This window comes from Lepidochelys olivacea (assembly GCF_965140295.1).
Source record: "Lepidochelys olivacea isolate rLepOli2 genome assembly, chromosome: 3".
Lineage (NCBI taxonomy): Eukaryota > Metazoa > Chordata > Testudines > Cheloniidae > Lepidochelys > Lepidochelys olivacea.
This window is the reverse complement of record NC_140413.1, coordinates 117,146,141-117,163,235: the sequence shown is the minus strand read 5'-3', so window position 1 is coordinate 117,163,235 and position 17,095 is coordinate 117,146,141. Positions and strand designations below refer to the sequence as shown.

The window sequence follows — 17,095 nt, the reverse complement described above, 5'->3', positions numbered from 1 at the left end:
CTATTTCATTGAAGGGGAGGGCAGGGATATGCAAATTGTCGTCCCCGTCCCCTCCAACACACACCCACCCAAAAGAATGTTACAGGTTTTACTGCAGGAGGAGATGATCCAGGTGTGGGCAGGAAATAACATGAGAATCTATCTGGAAAAGATATCTATGCAGTATTAGTTGTGCGAGGGAGGGAAATTCTCTGAAATCCAAACATTTGGAGGGGAGCTATTTGAAAAGGACTAGCAAGAGATAAAGTAAGGGGGAACAGGGTTCTCAATCCTCTGCTAAAAGCAGGAGGGAGCTTCCTTCTGATAGTGATCAGTACTTTGCCCCAGCTCCCCCCTCTTCCTGGAGTGGAGCCATGACAGCTCCCCGTCCTGTTCTAATTATTCTAACCATGAATACTAATGGTGAAAAAGGACCAAAAGGGGATTTTGTTATAATATACAGCATTTTATCAACAAAGAAGAAGGTCCCTACCCCAGTACGCTTACAATCTAATTCAGACACATCATCATTTTAACACATGTCAGCTGGGATGTTAAGAAGAGTTTAAACCGGGGAAAGGGGTGTCTAACACTCAGGAATTTATCACAAGTCTCTCTGTGTTTTTCTTAAAGCTCCAGCTTCTAGGGGCAGGTGACGAGGTAAGAATCTCAGCTGTCATTTTTTTTGGGGGGAGGAGTAAGTTTCCAGCCCTCCTGGTTGCAGAGAGAAGCTTGAAAATATGACTCAGCTGCACCCAACAAGCTCAGAAACCAAAAAGCATATAAAAAGATCCCCACATTTATTTATTTTTTAATCTCATGATTTGTGAACACTTGGGGTTGGCAAGGCTGAAGTCAAAACTGCTATTAATGGAGGATCATTTAAAATTACAGGATTGAAAGTTTACTTTTCTCTTTTCTGTTGTAGGTTTATCTATTTTCTGTGTTTTCTTAAAATATATTCTGGGAAGACTAAATAGCACTGGTGCAGAGCTTATGGAACACTAATGGGATATGATCTTAAAATGTAAAAAATATAATGGGATGAAATTATATAAAAGAAAACTTAGGTTGGATATCTGGAAACATTTATGAACAGTACAGTCTACTGGGCTATCAAACAGAGTCACAAGGGAAGTCTTGGTCATCCCATTACATGAGTCATTTAGAGAGTGATTGTACTCTGAAAAGTGAGTCTCTATAAGTGGCATGATAAGGCTCTATGTTCATGTGGCAATTACTTCCTTATTGAATGGTCTAAGATTACAAGTAAAAAGTTGTTTCTAACTGCCAATCCTGAAAACTAAAAGCTGAGAGTCATGCTAGATTCTTTTTATTATTCACATTGTGATAATGGTTCCCCAGTCCAAATTATACTCCCAGTGACACCCATTCCCTCCATTGTGCCTTCAATGGGTTTGCACAGGTGTAACTGTTTGGAGCTTAATAAATAATTGTGTTGATTCACAAGACTAAATGGACTCTGCATTTCAATCTTCTGAAAGTTTGGCTCTGCAGGACTGACAGGAGTAAAGAGCAGTCAACATGTATTTTGTCACTAATGTTAGCAGAGATGATTGATTGCAGACAGGAAGCAGATCTGTTGGGTCAGACTGTGCCATTTTTATGCAGTCATATTAACATTACTTTGAATGAAATGCTCTAGAATATATAGTAGGAAACAAACCTCTAATGGCAAGAAGATAGAAAAGATGACCTAACAGGTAGTTCTGTTTCGAATTTCTGTTACCATATGAAGATCTAGATCAGTTCAGTATGTATGTCCTATGGTGTTGCTGAAGAAACTATTTCTAAAGACAGCTGATATTTTATTAAGGGTATCACCTGTCACCAATCTTCCATTGAGCCTCCAGCAAAGTAATCAATCCAGCTCTGCTGTGCAAAAAACTAATCTCAGAGGGGCAGTATCTGAAATAAGAATATCATTACTGTAAGAATGCCTTTGTCAAAAATCATAAATACGCTTCAGCCTGGAACTGACTTTCTGTAGGTCAGAAAATCAGTTGGCTTTAATTTGGACCAAGGTTCTTTTTCAGTAGCTATGATCAGATGAGAAATCCTTTCTCTTGATATCGTACATCAGCCTGTCTCAACAAGTACAGACTTATTGGTGGCACACTGCATAACAATAAATAGCAGGAGCCTATTAACAATTTCTGCATTATTGATCCATGTAATATCTCACCTAGATTCCTGATTTGTACCAGGAAGAAACTTGACAAATGGGGTGAAATCCTGGCCCCATTGAAGTGAATGGGAGATTTGTCATTGACTTCACTGGTGAAGAGAGAGAGATCAGAGGTGAAATAACTTTTCCCCTCAGTGTTTTCAAACTGGGTAAGCCACTAGCAGTTTAACAGCAGCCAGAGAAATTAAACCTTTATGGTTTCAGATATAATCTCTGAACAAAAACATAGCCTAATTAAAAAAAGAAATAAACTCTGTCAGGCAGGCAGTTGTTCAGGACTCTCTCTGTGTTGCACTCCCTGAAAGGGTAGTGGAGCAGCTGCTTGTTCTTTATGCTACCCAGGTTTCCTTGAGGCAATACCTGCCTCAGGCACAATGCTTCCCAGAATGCCCAGAGAAGCCATGTTCCTCCTCATCACCCTGCAGCTTTACAAAGAGAATTTCAAATAAGGCTTCAGCTCAGCACCTCTCTCCAGAGAGGTGAAGTATGGTACCTTCCCATACATTACATAGAGCAGTAAAGGTTTGATTGGCTGCAGGCCCACTGTGTGCTCAAATTCTTCAGCAAGACTTGTGCTCATCTGCTTGTGGCAGCCCAGTGATATGTTTTAGTGGAAAGGTGCTGAACTATTTGGCTACAACTACATTTCAGCTGGGAGGTTTAATTCCCAGTTCACATAGATGTACCTCAGCTTGTGCTAGTGCCTAAAAATAGCAGTGTGGCCACAGTAGCATGAGTCGCAGCTTGAGCTAGGCACCCAAGTATATACACACCCAGCCCCCTTGTATGTACACTTGGCAGCTAGCACAAACTTCCACTCATGCTACCAACATGGCTATTTTTAGTATGCTAACTCAAACAGCACTAGTGCAGGTACTCACTTATGCCATCTGGGAAGCATTGGCCCAGCTCAAATGTAGATACAGTGTAACAAGCCCCTTCCTTTGGATGAGGTATTACAATGAGTTCCTTTTAGCCTTTTTCTTGGGCCCAATCCTTTCTTGGACATAAGATGGTGTTTTCCTCTGGTTGGTAGAGTTTAAAAAGAAGAGGGAGAAAAACTCTTTCAAATTTCTTCTATCAGTAAACCTGTTTTGAGTGTAGCATCCAAAGCTATGTGTGGGCTATTGTTGATCTCTTAAAGGCTGCTGGATTGTCTTATATAATCCTTGTGCTGTCAAAGTCTAGAATAAGTCTTTATTTTGTAGAGCACTTTGAAGTATGTTAAATATGAAAATGATATAAAAAGCAAATTCACTTTCCAATATACAGAAGTATGATTTTTTCTTCCTAGTGTCCCAAATTCTTTCAGATCTGTTTTTTGCAAAAATATTTGGTGAGAAATGAGAAACTTAAAGGTAAAGAATTAGACCTTTCACTGTGTCCCTGATAGCAATATTAGCCAGAAGATATGCCTCACATAACTACTTGAAATTACATAATATTTAGAAGCTTAGTAATCTTAGTCCTCAAACACAGAAGGCTGAGACCCAATAAAATGTTACAGTAATCTGAGGAGACAAACTGTGCATGTCAGACCTTTGTTGTAATGTGAGTCTATTCAGATATAATAAAACAGAATAACTAGGAATAGAAAACCATATTTGACAGTAAATTCTATTTCATTGTAAGCTGCACTGAATCTATTTTTTTGCTAATAGAGTGTTCACAATGATAGCACTCACATACAAACGCAGCTGCAAAGAGGGGGAGAATTGGGGATGGAAGAGAGAGAAAGGTGGTAGAACACAAGGGAAGGAAGGCTAGGAAGGGAGAGAGAAGGAGGGTCTAGCAGGGTGGCTGGGTTCTTCTGCAGACACACTATGGGTATGTCTACACTACGGAATAAGGTCGAATTTATAGAAGTCGGTTTTTTAAAAATCGGTTTTATATATTCGAGTGTGTGTGTCCCCACAGAAAATGCTCTAAGTGCATTAACTCGGCGGAGTGCTTCCACAGTACCGAGGCTAGAGTCGACTTCCGGAGCGTTGCACTGTGGATAGCTATGCCACAGTTCCCGCAGTCTCCGCTGCCCATTGGAATTCTGGGTTGAGATCCCAATGCCTGATGGGGCTAAAACATTGTCGCGGGTGGTTCTGGGTACATATCGTCAGGCCCCCGTTCCCTCCCTCCCTCCCTCCGTGAAAGCAAGGGCAGACAATCGTTTTGCGCCTTTTTTCCTGAGTTACCTGTGCAGACGCCATACCACGGCAAGCATGGAGCCCGCTCAGGTAACCATCACCATATGTCTCCTGGGTGCTGGCAGACGCGGTACGGCATTGCTACACAGTAGCAGCAACCCCTTGCCTTGTGGCAGCAGACGGTACAGTACGACTGGTAGCCGTCATCGTCATGTCCGAGGTGCTCCTGGCCACATCGGCTGGGAGCGACTGGACAGACATGGGCACAGGGACTAAATTTGGAGTGACTTGACGAGGTCATTCTCTTTAGTCCTGCAGTCAGTCCTATTGAACCGTCTTATGGTAAGCAGGCAGGCGATACAGATTGCTAACAGTCATACTATACCATCTTCTGCCGGGCAGGCAAGAGATGAGGATGGCTAGCAGTCGTACTGTACCATCTTCTGCCGAGCAGCCATGAGATGTGGATGGCATGCAGTCCTTCTGCACCGTCTGCTGCCAGCCAAAGATGTAAAAGATAGATGGAGTGGATCAAAACAAGAAATAGACCAGATTTGTTCCGTATTCATTTGCTTCCCCTCCTCCCCCGTCTAGGGGACTCATTCTTCTAAGTCACACTGGAGTCACTCACAGAGAAGGTGCAGCGAGGTAAATCTAGCCATGTATCAATCAGAGGCCAGGCTAACCTCCTTGTTCCAATAAGAACGATAACTTAGGTGCACCATTTCTTATTGGAACCCTCCGTGAAGTCCTGCCTGAAATACTCCTTGATGTAAAGACACCCCCTTTGTTGATTTTAGCTCCCTGAAGCCAACCCTGTAAGCCATGTCCTCAGTCGCCCCTCCCTGCGTCAGAGCAATGGCAAACAATTGTGCATCTGAGAGTGCTGTCCAGAGCAGTCACGATGGAGCACTCTGATGGGGCTAAAACATTGTCGCGGGTGGTTCTGGGTACATATCGTCAGGCCCCCGTTCCCTCCCTCCCTCCGTGAAAGCAAGGGCAGACAATCGTTTTGCGCCTTTTTTCCTGAGTTACCTGTGCAGACGCCATACCACGGCAAGCATGGAGCCCGTTCAGGTAACCGTCACCGTATGTCTCCTGGGTGCTGGCAGACGCGGTACGGCTTTGCTACACAGTAGCAGCAACCCATTGCCTTCTGGCAGCAGACGGTGCAGTATGACTGGTAGTCGTCCTCGTCGTGTCCAAGGTGCTCCTGGCCACGTCGGCTGGGAGCGCCTGGGCAGACATGCTCGCAGGGACTAAATTTGGAGTGACTTGACCAGGTCATTCTCTTTAGTCCTGCATTCAGTCCTATTGAACCGTCTTATGGTGAACAGGCAGGCGATACGGATTGCTAGCAGTTGTACTGTACCATCTTCTGCCGGGCAGGCAAGAGATGAGGATTGCTAGCAGTCGTATTGTACCATCTTCTGCCGAGCAGCCATGAGATGTGGATGGCATGCAGTCCTTCTGCACCGTCTGCTGCCAGCCAAAGATGTAAAAGATAGATGGAGTGGATCAAAACAAGAAATAGACCAGATTTGTTTTGTACTCATTTGCCTCCTCCCCTGTCTAGGGGACTCATTCCTCTAGGTCACACTGCAGTCACTCACAGAGAAGGTGCAGCGAGGTAAATCTAGCCATGTATCAATCAGAGGCCAGGTTAACCTCCTTGTTCCAATATGAACAATAACTTAGGTGCACCATTTCTTATTGGAACCCTCCATGAAGTCCTGCCTGAAATACTCTTTGATGTAAAGACACCCCCTTTGTTGATTTTAGCTCCCTGAAGCCAACCCTGTAAGTCGTGTCATCAGAAGCCCCTCCCTCCGTCAGAGCAACGGCAGACAATCATTCCGCGCCTTTTTTCTGTGCGGACGCCATACCAAGGCAAGCATGGAGGCCGCTCAGCTCACTTTGGCAATTAGGAGCACATTAAACACCACACGCATTATCCAGCAGTATATGCAGCACCAGAACCTGGCAAAGCGATACCGGGCGAGGAGGCGACGTCAGCGCGGTCACGTGAGTGATCAGGACATGGACACAGATTTCTCTGAAAGCATGGGCCCTGCCAATGCATGCATCATGGTGCTAATGGGGCAGGTTCATGCTGTGGAATGCCGATTCTGGGCTCGGGAAACAAGCACAGACTGGTGGGACCGCATAGTGTTGCAGGTCTGGGACGATTCCCAGTGGCTGCGAAACTTTCGCATGCGTAAGGGCACTTTCAAGGAACTTTGTGACTTGCTTTCCCCTGCCCTGAGGCGCATGAATACCAAGATGAGAGCAGCCCTCACAGTTGAGAAGCGAGTGGCGATAGCCCTGTGGAAGCTTGCAACGCCAGACAGCTACCGGTCAGTTGGGAATCAATTTGGAGTGGGCAAATCTACTGTGGGGGCTGCTGTGATGCAAGTAGCCCACGCAATCAAAGATCTGCTGATATCAAGGGTAGTGACCCTGGGAAATGTGCAGGTCATAGTGGATGGCTTTGCTGCAATGGGATTCCCTAACTGTGGTGGGGCCATAGATGGAACCCATATCCCTATCTTGGCACTGGAGCACCAAGCTGCCGAGTACATAAACCGCAAGGGGTACTTTTCAATAGTGCTGCAAGCTCTGGTGGATCACAAGGGACGTTTCACCAACATCAACGTGGGATGGCCGGGAAAGGTGCATGATGCTCGCATCTTCAGGAACTCTGGTCTGTTTCAAAAGCTGCAGGAAGGGACTTTATTCCCAGACCAGAAAATAACTGTTGGGGATGTTGAAATGCCTATATGTATCCTTGGGGACCCAGCCTACCCCTTAATGCCATGGCTCATGAAGCCGTACACAGGCAGCCTGGACAGTAGTTAGGAGCTGTTCAACTACAGGCTGAGCAAGTGCAGAATGGTGGTAGAATGTGCATTTGGACGTTTAAAGGCGCGCTGGCGCAGTTTACTGACTCGCTTAGACCTCAGCGAAACCAATATTCCCACTGTTATTACTGCTTGCTGTGTGCTCCACAATATCTGTGAGAGTAAGGGGGAGACGTTTATGGCGGGGTGGGAGGTTGAGGCAAATCGCCTGGCTGCTGGTTACGTGCAGCCAGACACCAGGGCGGTTAGAAGAGCACAGGAGGGCGCGGTACGCATCAGAGAAGCTTTGAAAACCAGTTTCATGACCGGCCAGGCTACGGTGTGAGAGTTCTGTTTGTTTCTCCTTGATGAAACCTCCTGCCCCTTGGTTCACTCTACTTCCCTGTAAGCTAACCACCCGCCCCTCCTCCCTTCAGTCACAGCTTGCAGAGGCAATAAAGTCATTGTTGCTTCACATTCATGCATTCTTTATTCATTCATCACACAAATAGGGGGATGACTACCAAGGTAGGCCAGGAGGGGTGGTGGAGGAGGGAAGGAAAATGCCACACAGCACTTTAAGCACAGCACTTTAAAAGTTTACAATTTTAAAATTTATTGAATGACAGCCTTCTTTTTTTTGGGCAATCCTCTGTGGTGGAGTGGCTGGTTGGCCGGAGGCCCCCCCACCACATTCTTGGGCGTCTGGGTGAGGAGGCTATGGAACTTGGGGAGGAGGGCGGTTGGTTACACAGGGGCTGTAGTGGCAGTCTCTGCTCCAGCTGCCTTTGCTGCAGCTCAACCATGCCCTGGAGCATACTGGTTTGGTCCTCCAGCAGCCTCAGCATTGAATCCTGCCTCCTCTCATCACGCTGCCGCCACATTTGAGCTTCAGCCCTCTCTTCAGCCCGCCACTTACTCTCTTCAGCCCGCCACTTACTCTCTTCAGCCCGCCACCTCTCCTCCCGGTCATTTTGTGTTTTTCTGCACTCTGACATTATTTGCCTCCACGCATTCGTCTGTGCTCTGTCAGTGTGGGAGGACAGCATGAGCTCGGAGAACATTTCATCGCGAGTGCGTTTTTTTTTTCTTTCTAAGCTTCACTAGCCTCTGGGAAGGAGAAGATCCTGTGATCATTGAAACACATGCAGCTGGTGGAGAAAAAAAAGGGACAGCGGTATTTAAAAAGACACATTTTATAAAATAGTGGCTACACTCTTTCAGGGTAAACCTTGCTGTTAACATTACATACACAGCACATGTGCTTTCGTTACAAGGTCGCATTTTGCCTTCCCCCACCGCGTGGCTACCCCCTCAACCTTCCCCCCTCCCTGTGGCTAACAGCGGGGAACATTTCTGTTTAGCCACAGGCAAACAGCCCAGCAGGAATGGGCTCCTCTGAGTGTCCCCTGAAGAAAAGCACTCTGTTTCAACCAGGTGACCATGAAGTATATCTCACTCTCCTGAAGATAACACAGAGAGATAAAGAACGGATGTTGTTTGAATGCCAGCAAACATACACTGCAATGCTTTGTTCTACAATGATTCCCGAGTACGTGTTACTGGCCTGGAGTGGTAAAGTGTCCTACCATGAAGGACGCAATAAGGCTGCCCTCCCCAGAAACCTTTTGCAAAGGCTTTAGGAGTACATCTAGGAGAACGGCGAATGCCAGGGCAAAGTAATCCTTTCACATGCTTGCTTTTAAACCATGTATAGTATTTTAAAAGGTACACTCACCAGAGGTCCCTTCTCCGCCTGCTGGGTCCAGGAGGCAGCCTTGGGTGGGTTCGGGGGGTACTGGCTCCAGGTCCAGGGTGAGAAACAGTTCCTGGCTGTCAGGAAAACTGGTTTCTCCGCTTGCTTGCTGTGAGCTATCTACAACCTCCTCCTCCTCATCATCTTCTTCGTCCCCAAAACCTGCTTCCATATTGCCTCATTCTCCATTGAAGGAGTCAAACCACACGGCTGGGGTAGTGGTGGCTGAACCCCCTAAAATGGCATGCAGCTCATCATAGAAGCAGCATGTTTGGGGCTCTGACCCGGAGCGGCCATTCGCCTCTCTGGTTTTCTGGTAGGCTTGCCTCAGCTCCTTCAGTTTCACGCGGCACTGCTTCGGGTCCCTGTTATCGCCTCTGTCCTTCATGCCCTGGGAGATTTTGACAAAGGTTTTGGCATTTCGAAAACTGGAACGGAGTTCTGATAGCACGGATTCCTCTCCCCATACAGCGATCAGATCCCGTACCTCCCGTTCAGTCCATGCTGGAGCTCTTTTGCGATTCTGGGACTCCATCATGGTCACCTGTGCTGATGAGCTCTGCATGGTCACCTGCAGCTTGCCACGCTGGCCAAACAGGAAATGAGATTCAAAAGTTCACGGTTCTTTTCCTGTCTACCTGGCCAGTGCATCTGAGTTGAGAGTGCTGTCCAGAGCGGTCACAATGGAGCACTCTGGGATAGCTCCCGGAGGCCAATACCATCAAATTGTGTCCACAGTACCCCAAATTCGAGCCGGCAAGGCCGATTTAAGCGCTAATCCACTTGTCGGGGTGGAGTAAGGAAATCGATTTTAAGAGCCCTTTAAGTCAAAATAAAGGGCTTCATCGTGTGGACGGGTGCAGGTTTACATCGATTTAATGCTGCTAAATTCGACCTAAAGTCCTAGTGTAGACCAGGGCTATGTTATGAGGTGTTTGAACCCTGTAGAGGGATGCCAAATGGGCCTGCTAACCCACTGTGGCAGGTTCCACATATTCATCCACCAGTGAAGAGAAAGTAGAATCATATAATATCAGGGTTGGAAGAGACTTCAGGAGATAGCTAGTCCAACCCCCTGCACAAAGCAGGAACAACATCAGCTAAATCATCCCAGCCAGGGCTTTGTCAAGCCGGGCCTTAAAAACCACTAAGGATGGAGATTCCACTACCTCCCTAGATAACCCATTCCAGTGCTTCACCACTCTCCTAGTGAAATAATGTTTCCTAATACCTAACCTAGACCTCCCACACTGCAACTTGAGACCATTGCTCCTTGTTCTGTCATATTCCACCACTGAGAACAGCTGAGCTCCATCCTCTTTGGAACCCCCCTTCAGGTAGTTGAAGGCTGCTATCAAACCCCTCACTCTTCTCTTCTGCAGACTAAATAACCCCGGTTCCCTCAGCCTCTCCTTGTAAGTCATGTGCCCCAGTCCCCTAATCATTTTCATTGCCCTCTGCTGAAGAGGGAGGAGAAAAGGAAAGTATTTTTTAAAAATTATGAAAACATCTCTAAGTTTAACATTGTAAAGGACTGGGGCATAGGGTGGTCTGGCCTAGCAGTCACATGTCTGCCCACAAGAGACAGTAGCCATCCAGAAGGGGTTGGAGGAATTGCAAGAGCCAGGTCCCGTAAGCAAGAACCAAAGTCAGGCTGAGGTTGGAAATGGGAGATCAGAGATATTACAAGGCTTGAATCAGGAGGCAGAAATCAGGGTCAGAGTCAGGCTGGAGTCAGAGATCAGGAGATCAAACAAAGTCTGGCATTGCAGCAGACCAAAGTCTGTGTGGTTACCCAGACAACTTCCTGGGGCAACCCCTGAGATTAAATAGGGTGCTGGCCAATAAGAGAGGGCTGCAGGGTACCATCACTCTGGGTCTTCTGTGGTGCCAACTCTCCACAGTGCTCCCTGGCTGTACCTCTGCATGGCCTCCCAGTGGCACTGTGGGAACATCATCTGTCCCAGGCTCTACAGACCCCTTGGTCTAGTTCCTGGATTCTTACATCTATTATAGCAAATAGCTTAGTTTTTAAAGTGGGATCAGGCATTCATGAATAAGAACAGCCTTTGTAGTTTGGCCTTGTGAAAATAGCATGACAAAGGCTATTTGTATCTATCTTCACGTTTCAGGATATAAGATAATCATTAACTGGGTTCTGGAAGAAGTTTTCCTCCATTATATAGTGTTACACAATTAGATCCAGTATGGCTGCGTAACACGTTCCTGTGAAGCATCCAGTACTGGCCACCACTGGGAGATGAAACTGAACAAGAGGGGTCTTTTTCTTAGATATTTGGGGGGGTGGGGGTCTGTGTATTCAGGGCTTGATCCTGAACTGTCCTGCACCCTCTGGACCAACACAGGAAAGCACTTACAGCCAGCTTTTCTTTTTACTTTATTAACAGAGTCATTCTTTTATAACAGAAGTCTTATAAAACTTGTTTTACAACTGGAATAAAGCCACTCTTAGTACCTACACAATTACAAATTGACCTCTGGAAATCCCTGCCACTGTATTGATGAGACTTGCTACCAGTCAATTTCTTCAACTTTGTAGTATTGTTCACATATTGTGGTTGATGTCTTTTTACTCTGTCCTCCTCTTTGGTCTTGTCAATTGGTATCATTGGTTTAAAGTCTTTCATTATCTCTGTTTAGGTCCAAACTTCTGTTTTCCTTACCTTGAGATGTATAACCTATTTATTTGTTGTCCTATCAAATGCTATGCACTATTAAGCTTTTTTTCCTCCTATCTTCCTTATTTTAATATCTTAATTTTTATTTTTATTTTGACTAGTGTTGAAGAAGTTTCTAAATTGTCCTGGAAATTCTGCATCTTATAAAAGCCATAAAGAACTGATCTCTCATCTCCTAGTCGCTGTTAGAATGACCATTGCATGATGGTGGGAGAGGAATGATTCCCTTAAAATAATTGATTGGTATCAAAAAGTGTAGGAAATTCTAGTACAACAAAAAATAACTCATCCAGTCAGAGTTCTACAGATTAGAATGAAAAAAAACCAACTACTTAGAAATTTAGTAGAACTTTTTGAAGTTTCTGGAAGAGGGTAATCTCCCACCACTGATAATTTTAGGGCTAGATTTTCAAAGATATTTAAGTGCCTAAACATGGAGGTAGATATCTAGTGGGATTTTCTAGAAAGAGGAATATGGATGATGTGCATAATTCCTCAGTCACCATATGGAAAATTTATCTTTCCCTCAGAAATCTGCTGAATTATTTGTAATTTAGTTAATGTGGGAATATTGGGATCATATGATTATTTACATTACAGTAGTGCAATGGGGTCCCAGCTGAGATTAGGACCCATTATACGAGGACCCATTGTTCAAGAAACAGTCCTCACTGTGATGTTGCACACTATATGATTTTAGGAAAATATGCTAATGAGTGTGAATATAATGTAACTGGAATATGCTTTATTCAAAAGGTCTCTATAAGCTTTGTAATGATACTTTACAAATCTACTGAGTGTGGTCATCCTATTTGTATAAATGTATCACTTTTGTATCTGAAACTAGAAATATGAAATATAACTCTGAGGTCCTATTGTAATTATGCAAAGTGAGGGCCATTAATGGTGGTTTAGAATCTTGATGGCTCCCATCAACTAGGACAATTGGTTCTAAATGTCTCTGTTTACTTGCAAGCCTTCCTGTGAGTCAGGCCAGGAAGAATGAAGGCTTGGGGTGTCTCAGGACATGTGACCCTGTCACTTGGTACTGGGATTCATCTTAAACCTGTTTCAGAGTAACAGCCCTGTTAGTCTGTATTCGCAAAAAGAAAAGGAGTACTTGTGGCACCTTAGAGACTAACCAATTTATCTGAGCATAAGCTTTCGTGAGCTATAGCTCACTTCATCGGATGCATACTGTGGACCTTCATGAAAAACCTCCTAAGCTTATCTTTACCAGCTTAGGTCAAAACTTCCCCAACGTACAAAATATTCCACCCTTTGTCCTTGGATTGGCCGCTACCACCACCAAACAAATACTGGTTACTGGGAAAGAGCTGTTTGGAAACGTCTTTCCCCCCAAAATACTTCCCAAAACCTTGCACCCCACTTCCTGGACAAGGTTTGGTAAAAAGCCTCACCAATTTGCCTAGGTGACTACAGACCCAGACCCTTGGATCTTAAGAACAATGAACAATCCTCCCAACACTTGCACCCCCCCCTTTCCTGGGAAATGTTGGATAAAAAGCCTCACCAATTTGCATAGGTGACCACAGACCCAAACCCTTGGATCTGAGAACAATGAAAAAGCATTCAGTTTTCTTACAAGAAGACTTTTAATAGAAATAGAAGTAAATAGAAGTAAAGAAATCACCTCTGTAAAATCAGGATGGTAGATACCTTACAGGGTAATTAGATTCAAAACATAGAGAATCCCTCTAGGCAAAACCTTAAGTTACAAAAAAGATACACAGACAGAAATAGTTATTCTATTCAGCACAATTCTTTTTTCAGCAGTTTAAAGAAATCATAATCTAACACGTACCTAGCTAGATTACTTACTAAAAGTTCTAAGACTCCATTCCTGGTCTATCCCCAGCAGAAGCAGCATAAAGACAGACAGAGACCCTTTGTTTCTCTCCCTCCTCCCAGCTTTTGAAAGTATCTTGTCTCCTCATTGGTCATTTTGGTCAGGTGCCAGCGAGGTTACCTTTAGCTTCTTAACCCTTTACAGGTGAGAGGAGCTTTCCCCTGGCCAGGAGGGATTTCAAAGTGGTTTACCCTTCCCTTTATATTTATGACACGCCCCCCTGGTGCTTTTTCATTTAGAAGGAGCGGTGGGGACCCAGAGAGGCAAAAGATTCCCACCTTGTGCCAAAACTATATAAGGGGGTGGAACAAAACAAAGGAGGTTCCAGTCATGAGAAATCCCCTATTTACCACCTAAGCTGGAACTAACAAGGACTGTACCAGGGGAAAGGATTGGGCCCAGACTAGGAAGGAATCCAGTCTGTGAAAAAAGTTTATTGGAACATCTCTGAGGGTGAGATTTCATCTGTAATCAGTTTCTTAATGTATTAGGCTTAGACTTGTGTGTTTTTGTTTTCTTTTGCTTGGTAACTTACTTTGTTCTCTCATTACTTGGAACCACTTAAATCCTACTTTTTATACTTAATAAAATCACTTTTGCTTATTAATTGACCCAGAGTAAGTAAGTAATACTTGGGGGAGCAAACAACTGTGCATATCTCTTTCTCAGTTTTATAGAGTGTGGACAGTTTATGAGTTTACCCTGTATAAGCTTTATACAGAGTAAAACAGATTTATTTGGGGTTTGGATACCATTGGGAGCTGGGTGTCTGGCTGCTAGAGACAGGAGCACTTCTTAAGCTGTTTTCAGTTAAGTTTGCAACTTTGGGATGTGTGGTTCAGACCCTGGGTCTGTGTTGGAGCAGACTGGCATGTCTGGCTTGACAAGACAGGGTTTTGGAGGCCCAAACTGGCAGAGAAAACAGGCTCAGAGGTAGTCTCAGCACATTAGGTGACAGTCCCAAGGGGGTCTCTGATTGAACCCAACACACTCACCCCAGAGAGTTTAGAATCAAAATAGACAAGGCAGACAAAGGGTGAGGTGGGAAACAGAGAGGTACTCAAGATCATCTGGCAGCAGAGCCAGGAATAGCACCCAGGTCTTCTGAGGCACGGCACAATGCTTTATGCACTAGGCCAGGGGTCTCAAACACGCAGGCTGCATGCGGCCCACGGAGTTATTTCCTGCAGCCCGCATAGGCACCAACTCCATCGACAGCCAAGCTTCAAACATTACTGAGGGGGTTATATTTTATTAAAACCCCTCTTCACGTACATTGGTCAAACTGGACAGTCTCTACGTAAAAGAATAAATGGACACAAATCAGATGTCAAGAATTATAACATTCATAAACCAGTCGGAGAACACTTCAATCTCTCTGGTCACGCAATCACAGACATGAAAGTCGCTATCTTAAAACAAAAAAACTTCAAATCCAGACTCCAGCGAGAAACTGCTGAATTGGAATTCATTTGCAAATTGGATACTATTAATTTAGGCTTAAATAGAGACTGGGAGTGGCTAAGTCATTATGCAAGGTAGCCTATTTCCTCTTGTTTTTTCCTAACCCCCCCCCCGCCCCAGATGTTCTGGTTTAACTTGGATTTAAACTTGGAGAGTGGTCAGTTTGGATGAGCTATTACCAGCAGGAGAGTGAGTTTGTGTGTGTATGGGGGTGGGGGGGATGTGAGAAAACCTGGATTTGTGCTGGAAATGGCCCACCTTAATTATGCACATTGTAGGGAGAATGGTCACTTTGGATGAGCTATTACCAGCAGGATAGTGAGTTTGTGTGTGTGGTTTTTGGGAGGAGGGGGAGGGGGGGAGAGAACCTGGATTTGTGCAGGAAATGGCCCAACTTTATTATCATGCACATTGTGTAAAGAGTTGTCACTTTGGATGGGCTATCACCAGCAGGAGAGTGAATTTTTGTGGGGGGGGTGGAGGGTGAGAAAACCTGGATTTGTGCTGGAAATGGCCCACCTGATGATCACTTTAGATAAGCTATTACCAGCTGGACAGTGGGGTGGGAGGAGGTATTTTTTCATATTCTCTGTGTATATATAAAGTCTGCTACAGTTTCCATGGCATGCATCCGATGAAGTGAGCTGTAGCTCACGAAAGCTCATGCTCAAATAAATTGGTTAGTCTCTAAGGTGCCACAAGTACTCCTTTTCTTTTTGCAAATACAGACTAACACAGCTGTTACTCTGAAACCTGACTTTTAATAGCATACTATATTACTCTTCATTTGTTACAATACTTTTGTATCATTGTATGAAAAGATTTCAGTGATGCGGCCCTCGGGCCAATGTACTAGTCCCCATGTGACACTCATGGTGATTTGAGTTTGAGATCCCTGTGCTAGGCCATGCTATCTCTAAGGCATAGTTGGTTGTTATTTCAAAAAAATCTTTAAAAATTTGGGCCTTAAGACTCTTAAGCTGAAGGTTCTTGCTAGTGTTTGCATCAGGATCAGCAGGTGCTTAGCATGAATAGTCTAAGTTACAGCTCATTTGTTTGGACGGAGTGTTTTATCCTTTTTCTTTTTGTATTGGTCATTGCACTGAGGTGGAGTGGATTCTCTGAACTGGAGAGTGAGGGACCACTACACTCTCCCTCGTGGGTGGAGCCGAATCCACCCCACTCCTGGCACAAGAAGTCCCAGGACGGGACAGAAAGTATAAAAGAAGAGGCCTGGAGCTCAGTTGGTAGTGGACTGCCACAGAGAGCAGACGTCTCTTCCAGGGAGCCAAGATCACCTTCCTTATCACTCTTGTTACAGTGTGTATGGTAACACCCATTGTTTCATGTTCTCTGTGTATATAAATATCCCCACTGTATTTTCCGCTGAATGCATCCGATGAAGTGAGCTGTAGCTCACGAAAGCTTACGCTCAAATAAATTTGTTAGTCTCTAAGGTGCCACAAGTACTCCTTTTCTTTTTGAAGATCTCTACAGGATCCTGGACTATCCCCTGAGTGGAGCTGTGCCCTGTGGTCAGAGGACAGACTAGTAGCCCAAGGAGCTGCCATTACCACCATCAGACGAATGCCCTGAGAAGCTGTGGGGACTGCCAGCAGCCAAGTACCCTGAGGAGACCAAGGACCTTTGAACTATGGAGCCCTACACCCAGACTGTGGTAGGAAGTAGCCCCGGGGAACCAGACTTTATTTTGGTTTTGGAGCCAGAGACTGAGACAGCATGTTTCAAGTGGATCCCTGCTGACCCACTATTAGGGCCCTGGGCTGGCACCTGCTGGAGTAGGGTGGGCCCCCCGACCCCTGCTGCCAATCCCACCCCTGTGGTGGCAGCCAACTCCCCTATAGACGGTTTATTGCTGTTTGCCTCAGATAGGCGGCTGCTGCCTAAAGACTGTTTGTGGCTCTGCCCCTCCGGAGAGGGCCAGAGTTTCCTCTATAGACTGTTACTTGCTGTCTGCCTGTAGTGAAGTGAAGTTGTCTCCCTGCTCACCTGAAAGCAAGAGGCCATTACAGATGTAAAAATCCCCAATGGAGTTTTGCTCATCTGTACAAAAGAGGGACAATGCACCACTTGCAAACAGTAAGGGGAGAGGATAAGGATTCCACTTTGAGCTCCA

General features: G+C 45.2%; 1 long non-coding RNA gene across 1 annotated transcript in view; it reads left to right on the top strand.

Moving 5' to 3' along the window:
- Positions 1–16,619, top strand: part of LOC311517458 — a 51,648-nt gene extending 35,029 nt beyond the window's left edge. Inside the window, exon 3 of the long non-coding RNA XR_014710702.1 lies at positions 16,446–16,619. This is a non-coding gene — a long non-coding RNA (uncharacterized lncRNA). The remainder of the gene's footprint in view (positions 1–16,445) is intronic.
- Positions 16,620–17,095: the final 476 nt, after the last annotated feature.